Source organism: Melospiza melodia, chromosome 3 (assembly GCF_035770615.1).
Source record: "Melospiza melodia melodia isolate bMelMel2 chromosome 3, bMelMel2.pri, whole genome shotgun sequence".
In the NCBI taxonomy this organism is placed as follows: domain Eukaryota; kingdom Metazoa; phylum Chordata; class Aves; order Passeriformes; family Passerellidae; genus Melospiza; species Melospiza melodia.
In genome coordinates this window covers 134012503-134026065 of record NC_086196.1, presented here as the reverse complement: position 1 = coordinate 134026065, position 13563 = coordinate 134012503, and positions in this window count along the sequence as shown.

Sequence of the window (13563 nt, the reverse complement as noted above, 5' to 3'; positions counted from 1 at the left end):
AGATTAAAGAGGAAGTATTCTGTCTATTTGCAAATATTTCTGTTACAGATGAGTCTAAGCCACAAAGATTGAATCAATATACAAACTTCCCCAAAGCTCAGGTGTATTTGAATTTGAGGTTTTGGTTACTGCATATGTATTTATATATAAACCTATCCATATTTTTTGAGTCTGTGCCTGAAAGACAAAGGAATTGTCCTGCTCAATCATGGGTTTTTTCTAGTCTGATCAGATTTTTTTTTTCCTCTGCTGTGTTTAGCAAAAAGGTGAAAAAACCCCCAATCATTTCATAGATTCCCTACACTACCTTTTGTGTTTAAATATGTGTTTTAACTAAAGGAGATAAAAGGAGTATCTTTAAAACATTCTGGTTTTTGATTTGTCCATTGCAGTTTCCTTTGATTAAAAAAGCAAAAATAAAGGAAGTTTATCACTTTTCCTCCTTTTGTTATGAAATATAGGACAGGAAAGAAAGGGGAAAGCTCCAAGATTAAAAAATAAAAGGAATCATTTTCATTTTTACCATCTTTCCCTCTTCCATCTTAGCATAAGTAGTAAATAAATAGCATATTCCCCCACTGTTGATAATTTTGCTTGATTGATCCTGTTGTTTTCCAGCAGTAACCTTTCATGGCCTAATGTTGATGAAAATGTCACTGGAGTTTTCTAGATCCATGCAAGGCACACAGCTATAAATTCAGAAAGTATTACTGGTAAAGCAGCTGCTGATGCTTTACCAACCAAGGTTACAGCTGACTTTATTTAGGTGTCTAAGGGATTTGGGAACAGTTTCCATGCCATGCAAATTCACAAAAAGCCTGGAAAAGTTGCCTATATTCAGCTGCGAAGGCAGTGTTCTTCATTCTCAAAGATGCTGAGTGTAATCCATCTGGCAGGGAGGGAAAAGTGCTATTCCTGAGCCACTTCCTAAAGGAATGAGATTTCTGTGGTTCACAGCCAAAGATATTAGATGCTGAACACCTTTGCAGTCTGGACTCCAAGCTGTCTGGTCCTGCAGCATCCTGACAACAGAGCAGGACCAGAGCCTGTAGCCAGAAGAAGCAGATTTTGGATTGACTTGGTAACTGCTGCTGGCCCTCACAGGGCACAGCAACTGGCCGTGGGGCTCACAGAGGCTGTGTGTGGGCAGGGGCAGCCCCTGCACCCTGAGCCAGCATGAGCCCAGCCAGGGCTCTTTTAATGCCGCAGGTGCCCATCTGCAGAGCCTTCTGCAGGGTTTGTGCCTGGCCCATGTGAGTCAAAACCCAGCTCAGGTACATCTGGGCAGCCCCACCATGGCCCCAAAGGGCTTCTCTGCCATGCTAAAAGGGGTCCTACCCACATGCTCCTCATTCAGCAAAGTGCATTTTTCTCTACTCAGTGCTTTGTCTACTCGTGTCCTTTGGGAATTACTCCCTCAACTTCATTAAACCACTTCAACACTGCTAGAAGCAAGTGCTTGTTCTGACTGCATCACCTTGCTGGCAAAAGTTTGACTCTGTCTCAGGGTTTGTTTGCTCTTCTTGGCTTTCATCTGTCCCCATCCATCTTGGTGCTACCAGCCCTGTTGCTGCTCTGTGTGTGCTCAGCAGTTTTACTGGCACTGCTGAGCTGCTGCTCCACATGTGCTATGCTGCCAGTCAAAAGCTAGAGTGCAGCTTACCACACAAAAGTCTCCCAAAGCCCCTAAAAGTGGCAGCAGAATGGCTGAAGAAAGAATGAAAGCCCAGTAGAGCTGGCACTGTGTCCCCACAGTTCCCCAGCACCTGTGGAAATGACAACGTGACAGATCCACACAACCCATGGCAAAGAGTTCAAGAGACTTTCTTCCTAAATTATTCATTTTGATTCAGCTCAAAGTGTGAGAGGCTGAAAGTTACAGTGCCTTGGTGAGTGTTAAAAGTCCTGTTAGAAATATCTCATCATCTCACACACCAGGGGCTGTTAAAATACTAAAAATCCCCTGCTGGCCTTTTGTCTCTTGTGACATCTTCAGTTGCTCCTTCTTCTTCCTCTTCCACAGCCTTGTTATTTTCCAAGGCAGGAATTTATGGGGAAAGATTTACTTTAAAATTGGCAGATGCTGCTTTGCTTTTCTACTAAAACACCCTTAAACACTCTGGATGAGAAAATGTAAAGGCTGGAGGCCAGGTTGTTAGAGTCAGCATTGTGATCAACATAACCCCTTGTGGCCTCCCTATCAAAATCCCAAACACGCTGATCTCATCTTTCACAGTTTGTTTCTGAACAAATATTGAAGGTGGGTTTCAAGTCAGCACACCTGAATCACCTAAACCTTGGGTTTGTAGTTCCTCTACAGCCATGGGCTTTCATCTCAGCCTAAAAAAAGGTATTTAAAATAGGTAGGAAGGCATTTGACTTCTGGCAATGCCCATGGCTCTCCCCAGACTATAGATGACTCCTGTAAGCCAGATGCTTGACTTCTAGGTGGCTGGAAGTAAATGAAATAAATCCTCTGTTAGTAATTGCAGTTCATTTTAAACCGGTGAAACATTAATATATCACATTTATTTGAATCACAATAGCACTGTGAGGAACAGGAAGAGGGGAAATGGGAGCTCAGGAGAATAGGACTGACAGTAAAACTGGAAACCCCCCCAAAAGTATCCAGCTCCAGCGCCATGCCAGGAGTTATCCTGTGCCAGGAGAGCACCCAGAGGAACATCCTGGTCATTCCATTCTCCCAGAGAATTAACTCCTCAGGATGTGGAGCGGAAAGCTAAACAACTTCATGGGGTTTGAGTGATGTACTCAGTGTCTGCTGCTCCAGCAGGAATTATTTAAGGAGGCAGCAGGCTGTACAATATTGTATTAGACTGCAACTCAAGAAGGTGGGAGAAATCACAGGTTTACCCAGGAGAAATAGGAAGCCGGGTGGTTTTTCACTTTGTTTTCTCTAGCACACATTGTTCTTCCAATATTTGTACACACATTCACCGTAACGACACTCAAATCTTCCAGTAAAAATAATTTATAAAGAATCATTGCTGGGGAGTGCATTCCTTTCCATTAGCCCAGCTGCAAGCTGGCAGCTCAGAGCCTGGGAATGAGCTCCCTCCTCCAGACAAGAGGGTTTTCCACCCCAGCTCTGTCTGGGAAGCACAAAGCAGGTACCCCCTGCCAGATGCCCCTGTGGACACCCATCTCTGCCCACAAAGCCACAGGGACTGTGCCTGCAGCTTCCTCCCAGACCTTCCACTACAGTTCTTTGGGTTTCTCTTCAGTGTTTCAGTGAACAACTCACCAGGACACCTGTGCCAGGGATTGGCTGCACCCATAACCACAGGGCTTTATCCTGAGCCCACAGCTGCCAGCCTGGTGAGAGATCCTCTCTGGGTGCCATGGGGCAGAGGATGCTGCACCACCAGTGTGGGCAAGGACACCCTGTGGCCTGTCCCTGTCCTGGGCTGTGTGTGCAGTGTTTGTGCTGGTCATGGCTGTGCTTGGGAGGGGACAACTGAGTCACCCAGCCAGGGACCAAAGCCACATGCTCCATACTCATCCCATGGGCTGGGGAGCCTCTGCTCACATCACCCAGGGATGCAATAGAAATGCAGGGTCTGCCCTGCCCCAGCTGGCTCTGGAGCCCACTGTGCCAGGGGAGCACCAAGGCAGGCAGCACTGCTCCCATTATTGTTATTTGTTGTATTATTAGTTTTTTTGTGACTAGGTTGATAAATCGTAGCTGGAGGGTTGAGAGTCGTTTAGTAATTCATAGATTGTCTAGGGAGGGTAGTAAGAGAGCTGGGAATATTACTGAGATGAGAATTAGTGGGATTCATAGGAAGGATGGGCTTGAAAATTGGTCGAAGAAGCTTAAGCTCATGGTCAGGTTCAGGGGGTAGTGGTTGGAGCGATGGGTGGTATGCTAGAGGGGGGATTTATTGATATGAATGACAGAAGCTGAATAAAGCTGGACCCAAAGGCTTTCCCAGCCATGGCTGCCCTGGGAGACTGCTTTTGAATGCTAAAAGGCAGCATATTTTGTACTTGCTCAGGTGTTTCTGGTCATCTTCCACATGGAATTTTTCTTCCTCTTGACAGACACTGAAACCCTGCTCTTGGCTTAGCCAGAGTTAGGCTGTAGGACATGAAGCAATTAGTACTGGTCTTTAAGGAAATAAAGGTGACATACTCTGGGCTTTCAGATGTCATAGAATCACAGAATGATTTGGCTTGGAAGGGACCTTAAAGATCACCCAGTTCCAATTCCCTGTCATGGGACACCTTCCAAGAGATCAGGTTGCTCAGAGCCCCATCCAGACTGGCATGAAGAGATGAGACTCTGTTCTTTCTCCTGGGTGTGCCAGGACTGCAGCACTGAGTAAAGGAGTCCATCTGCTCCTCTGTAACACTGATTGCTCTCTGTAACCCCCATTTTACACCAAACCTTTACATTTTTAGAGCAAGGAGCAGGTTTTTGTTCCACCATCATGGAAAGCTTAGCATGGAAAGGGATTTTAAACACCGTAACAGCACAAGGTAATTATTAATAACAAGTGATATATGAAACCGAAATCTTCCTCTCAACAAAGAGGAATTCAGTTATGTAGAAGTTGAAGACAGAAGTGCACCACAACCTCTTGCCAGGTTCTGCTGCAGACTCTCTAAAATAAGACAGCATGAAACAGTAACTTCTCACTACTGCTTTTTCTTGTGGAAGTGGTTCCCAGACAATTGCTGTACATTGTATAATGTCAACATCTGATTTGGTCCACATCGTTCCCATCTACCACTCAGCCTAGCTTCCCATTTATCTTGAACTTTGGCTGAAATCTCATTTTATTCAGAGACAGGTCTTACTGGAACAGCCCTCTAGAAGAGCTTGCTACTTATAACTGTAATTCAAAACATATTTTCAACAGAAAATTGTGGATTTCCACCAGCTGAAGCCCTTGGTGATTCATGGTGATGGCAACAAATTGTTTTTGTCACAAAACAAAAATAAGAGGGTCCTGAAAAAGTATGAAAAATGTCAAAGACTCTATTTCTAAATATTTATTTTATTAAAGATATCAAGCCATGCCAGTAGTTCAAGAAATAAACGAAGCATTTTGCTTCCTCTGCATTGCTATTTTACCCATTTCCTCAAATTTTTGGACAGTATTTATTTTGGGTCGATAGAAAATGACATTTCTTCTCCCTGTCAGCAGAATCAAAACATCAGATGCACATGTGACCCTGCTAGGAGAGTACAGTGGATTCTTAGCTTAACTTGGCTATCTGTGAGTGGAAATCCAAACCCCACAGTTTCTTCCAGATTCTTCAAAACAGTGAAAGTGTTGGTGACACCAGCCTGGGGTCCCACAGTCCATGTCACCAGTGAGGTGGTAAATGGTTCTATTCCAGCCTTGACTGGGAAGGGAACTCGCAGGCCTTTGGGTGATACAAATTTCCATTGGGCTTTGAGCTTGGGTTGACCAACCGGGGCAGATTGATCTGTTCCAGGTGGGACCTGGCTCCATGTGTTTCAGTAAATGGTGGTAGACATTGGGCTTTTCAAGCCATGCCAACAGACATGATTAAAGCTTCCAGGGGCCTATTCATTTCTTCTGCATAAAACAAGGCAATTTGCACATTTAATGTTAATTCTGTATGGACTATCACTCTTGGGAGGTAAGGATGTCATTATTTTTTAAACACACAGGGCTTTACTACATCAGACTCATTTGATTCCTGTGATGGAAGAAAAGGGCCTGAGGTGGAGAGAAGTTAAGAGCTGACTAGGAGGTTTTAACTGAAGTAGTGGGATGAACACGAGCCAAGGAAAATTTAGGCTGCACATCAGGAAAATTTTCCTAACAACGAGGTCTATTACTGCGTGGAATGGCACCCCCAGGGAAAAGGGGGAAGCTGACTAGACAAAGCAATGAAGAACACATTGTAGGGGGCAACCTTTAAACAGTTGGGGAATGGACCAAGTGACCTAAGTGCATTTTCCATCTCTCATTTCTCTGACTCAATCACTGCAAGGGTATGGTGTAGAGTATGTGACTCCTGTTCTCTGCCACATCAGTACTCTTGGGAACCCTTCCCACAGAGCCAATCCTCAGGATGCAAAGGGCAGCAGAGCTCTGACCTCCAGGCTGTTTCACTGAGGTCTGCCAGGCATAGGCTGCTCTTGCTGGGACCTTTGGCTGCCCAAGGGACCACAGGGAGCATGGACTCAGGTCATTTTTGACTGGACTTTTCCATTCTTCAATTTCAGTTTTCTTTGTCTTTTTCCCCCCTGATTTCTTCCTCTTATATGAGAAAGCTTTTTGTGCTCAGAAATCACTAAATTGCTTCAGAGACAAGCTCAAGCTACCCAGAAACCTGACACAGAGGAGGATCTTCTGAACACCTGGTGATGCCCATGTGGCAGCTGTCACAGTAGCAGACACCCAGCACCAAACCAGGAGACTATAGAACAAAAAGCTGAACTTCAGATGACAAACCAGCTCACAGTGAACTCTCAGGTCCTCATTTTCCCAATTGAATTGGACTGGATGAGCCAAGAAATAGTTGAATGCTATGAAAGGGTTTACTTTGGTCAAAGCAAAAGTGTCTCCTAGTAATGAGGAAGAATTATTATTCTTATCCTTGAATCCTGTATGTTTAAATATCAGTGCTCTTCTGGTAGAGTTCTTCTAAGTTTTTGTATAAATCTTCTTAAAAAATAAAGTTGATTCACTGGCAGCCATAAATTTATGCAGGAAGGGCCAGTTTCATTACAAGTTCACCCAGTGTCAAGGTGTTCCCATTCCAAATGGCATCTTCTGCCATTTTAGAAAATGAAATATCATAAGGGTGTTTTGGTTTGGGCTGGTTTGGTTTGGTCTGTTTTGGTTTAAAAGCAGGCTGTCTTTTCAAATTTTAACTAATTAGAGTAAATCGAAAAGAACTCTTGCCAGGGAGCTGATGCTTTTTTCCTCTCAGAAGAATGGTTTAATATGCCCAAACTACAGTGAACTTTGTGTCTGAGTATTTTTATCTCCTGAAAAAGTTCAAAATATCAACATTTCCATAGAAGAGAAAAATACCTCCCTGTTTGGCTTATTTATTGTTTGAGCAGGAATTGGTTGAAAATATAGGAGAGATAATGAAAGGCCTTTTTTCTGTGACTGCTGGAAAACCTGTATTTACTCTTAGTTTAAATATGGCCCTGAAAACACATGTTTTGAAAAAATAATAGTCCTGTTATAAGACAAATTCAGTGTACCATGAATGAGGCTGGAGGAGCTGCGTAACTTTCTGACACAGACTTCATTTGTGCAAGCTGGATTAAGTTTTTCTTTTCTTTAGCCTCAGCAGTTTTTATCTCTGCAGCCTCAGTTCACATCTATTTCCTCTCTGTGCGAGGTGTGTGTGTGAATGCAGGGATGTCTAACAATGAAAGAGCAGCTTCAGGCAAGAGAGGAGCAAACCAGCTCTGTATTCACTGAGAGCTCACTCTGCAGACCATAAAAATAGATATGAAAATGCAAAGAAGAAATGGTTGAAAAGCAAAGTGATTACTTATGCATGCTTAAAAAAAAAAAAAAAAAAAAGCCAGTGGAGACATTAGAAGTAATGATTTTAGAAAATGCACTGGGACAAGACAGGACAAATATCACTTACAGGGGAAAAATCCTGCCCATGTCAGTAACACCTCTATCAACACCACTTTCGTTTTACCAGTTCCTGTCTAGCCGGGAACTAATTTCTTTACAGTTACTGAAGCAGAGTAACCACAAATCAAACAGTAGGAAAATGATAACCTGCTGAACTCCGCAGAGGCCTCTCAGCTGGGTTTGGTGACATCTGAACTCTGCTTAGACAGTTGTGAAATGTCTAACGTGGGGCAGTCAATCAGGCTTTGCCCCTGAACTTGTCATTTTGTCAGGCAAAGTGGGAATAAAAAAAAAAAAACCCACAGATATTTAGAAAAGTCAAAACTGCTAAAAATTATTTATGAGCAAATGTTGGATATTTCTTGGAAGGTGACCCTAGAATCCTTTAATATACTATGAGAGTATAAAGCATGAGGGGGAGTATAAGTGCAGGGAGAGACCCTGTTTTCAGGAGTTTTTCAAAGTTATGTTCCATTGGCTCAGGCTGCACCTCACTGAAATGAAACTTAACAGGCCAATAAATACAGCACTGCTGAGCAAAAAGAAGAAGAAATTGTACTAAACTCTGATTATGCTGACATCAGCTGGCCTATAAATTATCGCCCAATAAAAACTATAAAGATGTGAACAAAAATATCCCAGATATGTATTCTGTAAAGAAAAAACCGTTTGGGTATAGTCCAGCACAATAATTCATCTATATATTTTTTTTTTGTATTGAGTCATATATAGATATATGTGTATATATATATATATATATATATATATACACGTATTGTATTGTGTTCATGTAAATATCTGTTTTGTCAGCTTCATCTTCAGGCTTTTTTTACACTCACTCTTCTCCTGCAAGGAACAGAGAATCTTAACACAGACCAGGTTGCTCAGAGGCCTGTCCAACCCAACCTTCAGTGTTTCCAGGGACTGTCCACCTCTCTGGACAGACTGTTCGGTGTTTCACAACCCTTCTCATAAAAAATTTCTTTCTTATATCTAATTTGGATCTTCCCTCTTCTATTGTACAATCATTACCCCTTGTATTGCTACTGCCCCCATCTTTCTTTAAAGCCCCCTTAAAGTATTGAAAAGCCATTCATGGAAGAAAAGAGCAGGAGAAAAGAACACATTTCAATACGATCTCCTCATAAGAGATCTCAACAAGGGTCTGAAGGATACATTTTTATTTTTCCATTGTGTTGTGATATATATAGTCATGGTACAACGTAGAAGCCTCTTGAATAGACAGGAATATCTGGATATCTGTGAACACCTTGCCCAGAGAGATGGTAGATGTCGACTGCCTGGAAACATTCAAGGTCAGAGTGGACGGGATTTTGAGGAACCTGGTCTTGCTGAAGATATTTACAAAGGCCTGTCATGACACTACAAGGAGTAATGGCTCTAAACTTAAAGAGGGACAATTTAGAATAGATTTAGGAGGAAATTCTTTACTGTGATAGGAGTTAGACACTGGAATAAGTTGCCCAGAGAAGCTCTGGCTGCCCCATCCATGGAAGTGTCCAAGGCCAGGTTGGACAGGACTTGGAGCAACCAGGGATAGTGGAAGGTGTCCCTGCCCATGGCAGGGTTGTAGAACAAGATGATCTTTAAGGACCTTTCCAATCCAAACCACCCTGTGATTCTGTGGTGTTCACAGTGTAGGCTGCTAGATTTCTGTAGCTAAACTTGATTTTGTCAGTCATCTGCTAAGTCTAGAAAGCATCAGTTCCCAAAATTAACTGTAAAATAAGATGAAAAGTCGTAATGAGAAGAAAACAGCTCATGAGGACTCAGGTTACTGTCTGTGTGTGAAAGATGCTATCTGTACCTCTCAACCTCTCCTGCCATCAGTTGAGGTGATGGCTGGAAGCAGCACCAGCTCAGATGGAGAGTGTGCCACCCCCTGAGGCACTGGTGCTGCTTCCTGTTGGTACACCCTTCTGGCAGGAGCTGTTCTTTCTGCTGCACCTCCCTCCTTATTCTTACAAACAGAAAGCAGAACTGATGTGAGTCCCCTCAATGACCACCTGCTAAATTCTTCTCCTGTGGTCTTGAGCCAGATGCCACCAGCTAATAATGAATATGAAGATAGAGGTCTTCAGGATATTGCTCAGAATCAGACACTCTTTCTTCAGGATTAATTTCCTAAGGAAAGCAGTAAATATCAAAAGTATGAGTGCCCACTTATCAGGAGTCCCAAAATTCTGAAGTTTATTGCCTTCACAGATGCATAAGCACTGCTGTTACTCACCTCTAATCAAATAAAATCCAGTCCAAGGAAAAAAAACATTTAGTAAATTTTTTTTTTTTTGTTTGAACATGAGTCAAATAACTTTCAAATTCATCTTTATCAATGTGTATTCAGGCACATTTTCTGTCTTATATAAGACCCTTCCAAACTCAGAAGACTAAGTAAATCTCAGTATGTCCAGTGGAAGACTGGCTTCCATCTCCAGTGTCACTCTAACTCCTTTCTTCATATCCTGAATTATTTGTTGAAGCAATGACTGAAAACATGAAGTTGTGACAGCCTGCACACTTGGAGAAGACAGCTGGCATAGAATCAGCAGCTGGCAGTTTGCATTTGTCCATTATTCTCATAGCTGTAACTTCTAACCACACAAAGAAAACACTCACCTCCTGCATACTGCCACAGCCCATGCAATGTGGGTCTGTTGAGCTGAGGTGCCCCCACATCTCTGGGACTTATAAGTGAACCTGGAATTTTTGTAGAAATAATAATCTGAGGGAAAGCAAGAAGAAAAGTCGCTTTCATCTTTTATACTCATCAAGTCTGGGACAGCTTCCAAATCAATGAGTACATGCACTCAGTTTTGTCTTGGTTTTTGAGTTACTACCATGAAATAACCAACTGAGACCCACAGATTTTAACAAACCAGTGCAAAAAACAATGTGGCCTTTGAAATCGCTTTTGAATCTGTCTATGGGTTAAACACTCAGAGTTTTTGCCTTTGAAAATCCTTAAGCAAAGACGCCTTAGCCTCTGTGGAATGACATTTTATTAATGTGTATGCTTGTGTATGTTAGCATGTGCATGAATATATGAATAAAAGTATAGACAACTATATAAAGACATAAGTTTATGGAATTAAAAACAGTAGCCTCAGTGTTGTATCTCTGAACAGGTAACATATGTCAGTGTTTAGTTCATGTGTTCCATTTGAGGGCATATTTATCAACCAAAAGCACTCCTTGTTTTACACTCTTACTTCCTGCACATTATTTCAGGCAATCATAATTCCATAGGCATTTATTTTGACTTGTTTTGTAAGTGGTAGATGAAAGAAAAGAATCAGGATATATTAGCAGGCCAAACCCTGATGTCTTTACTTAGATTCTACTCAGATAAAACTGCTCAGGACTTCTACCTGCAGAAAGACCACAGGAATTAGCCCTACAAATGGTTTCCCCCTTCCAAGAGGTAAATATATATCTTTGTTCTTTTATCTGTTTGTTGCCAGGGTGACAGGCTTATGCAGTTTGAGAGTACAACAGTAAGGCCTTAGGGTGTCACTTTAAGATAAACACACGCTCGATTTTCTGTTTAGCTTCATTATTTTATTTTTAGTTTTATTCATAACAATGTGCTACTGAAAAATGCCTATTGTCAGCTCCAGGTGTGTTTGCCAACATTAAAAAGTATAATCACAATAAAAGAAAAGCCAGGAGCTATTCCACCTCCCACATGCCAAAATTAACAAACCATAGCAAAAATTAAAATCAACACTATTTTACTTCCCTCCCTCCCTTCCTTCTTCTCTCTATTCTCTACTCCCTCTTTCCCACAAACTACCAGAATTTCTTTCCAAATTCGTGGATAAATGGATAACATGCAGCATGGATGTACAGCTGATGCTGCAAAACCATCATTTTGGACCTGTTTTCATACCATTGACAGCGTGTCCAAGGCAGATTCCCTTTTTCATATTAAGAATTCTCTTCTTCATACTAGTGAAGTGGATAACTATACAGAAGACTTTTACATACCTTCTGTATAGTCATCTGACAGAGCAAAAGCCAAGATTTCCCTTTTCCATGGACCTTGGAGACATGGAAATCTGTAATTATCTCTACAGCCTATAGTGCCCCTTGAGTTTTTAGTTGTTTTTCTAATTCAGGCCTGTATTTGAGGCAAGAATTTTCTTTGAAAAAAATAATATTCAAATGTTGTTTTTCCAGTGAAGTTCCACCACAAGTCTCAAAAGCTAATCTCATGTCACATATGATTCTCTATTGAAATTCTATTTCACTGTTGAAGGGTGGAGACCAGATCCAGGGACAAAAAGCCAAGGCAACCTGCAAGATTTCTACCATATCTTGAACTAGTGAGTACACTTTCTATTCTTACTTACAATTTTCTTTTTAAAATCCAAACTCTGAGTCTGTTTGTTGTGTTGCATCATGGTTATCTCATGTTTAGATGTTCCTCTGTGATTTCCAGACCTTAGGTGGAAGCAATGCCTGCTAAGACAGATCCATCCATGTTTTATGATGTTTATATTCTTTGGGTAGGATTGGATTGGTTACCCAGCCACAGTAAGATTTAGATATCTAAATTCCAATTTCAGACCAAGCTGGCTTCCTACCTGCTTATTTTTTCTACTTCTACTGTCCACACCTTTTTAGCCTGAAATTTCTTTAGATTTTAGCTACAGCTACTCAGATATTCATGCTCTCAGGACCTGTGTCTGACCTGTGTCAGTGAAAACTCAGATATGTACACAGGCCTCTAGCCTTTGTGTACTCCTCGAGAGAATCTTTAAAAGTTGTTTTTATTTAAATAAATAAAAGATAACCTTTAACACTGTTGTTTGCAGAAAATGATGGCCCAGCCTTCCCTCTGTCCCACCAATGGATGGTGTGCACAGACAAGCTACATGAGCAGTGACTTGGGAAAGTGAGTTGAACTTTCAGTGGTGAATTTGGTCACATAATTATGACAGTTGCCTTGGTATCCTAAAACAACTCTACAGATTCCCCACATACCTAAAGGTTTGTATTTGTCTTCCCCAAAAAGGTTTCATTTTGTCTTCCTCTTTTCTTCACAGAGCTGCTGTAAGGCTGGTGGATGAAGCCAGAGAAAGGTTCAAAAGCCACAGGCCCAAGCAACAGGGTTCTGTAGCTAACTGTAAATGGCAAAGGAAACTTTAAAAATCTGTATTTTAGTCTATGCTGGGCTGCACAGAGTTCTTGTCATATGGAAATCGTGCATTTTCAGCATTGCTTGGCTAAACTCACAGCAGGGTCCACACATTGACAGAAAGAGATGGATTTGCATTACCAGAGAAGGTGGGAAGGCAGTTGCAATTTCAACAGCTTTTTAAGAGTATTTAAGTCACCTGAAGTATGGCCCCATGTGGTAAAAGGCAATTTGGCCTGGGCGGTGCTGGGATGTGTGGATTCAGTGAGTTTTCTCAGTAGCCTTTTATCACTGGACCGCCCGGAGCGCTTGGATACCAACCCCGGCTGCAGCAGGAGGAGCTTTCCAAACTGATTCCCCTCTGCTTTGCAAACTGTTGGGCTGAAGCACGAAGGTATGAAGAAAATTCAGTAGACATGGACAAATCCCACAAGGCCCCAAAAATGTCTTTATCTGAGAAAGCTGAGATCTTTGCCATGTCCTGCTGGCGCCCGGCCACGTGTGGTGAGCCAAGACAGGTGGTCTGCTGGGCTGGGAGACGCTCTAAGACAGTCTGGTCAGCCGGGCGCACTGGCACGAGGGGTTCCGTGAATGGGACTCTTCTCCTTGCACACGAAGGAGTCCAGGGCAGTACAATGGGGTACTGTGCTGCTGAAGAAGTTGTTCTTAGGGTGAGACATTACACTCATAAAACTCAGTGGAGGTCCTGACCACTTTGTGGGCATTAGTGATCCCATGACTTCTAGCCATGGCTTTGGTGTCCTGGCCACGCTCCAACTTGGAACGCTT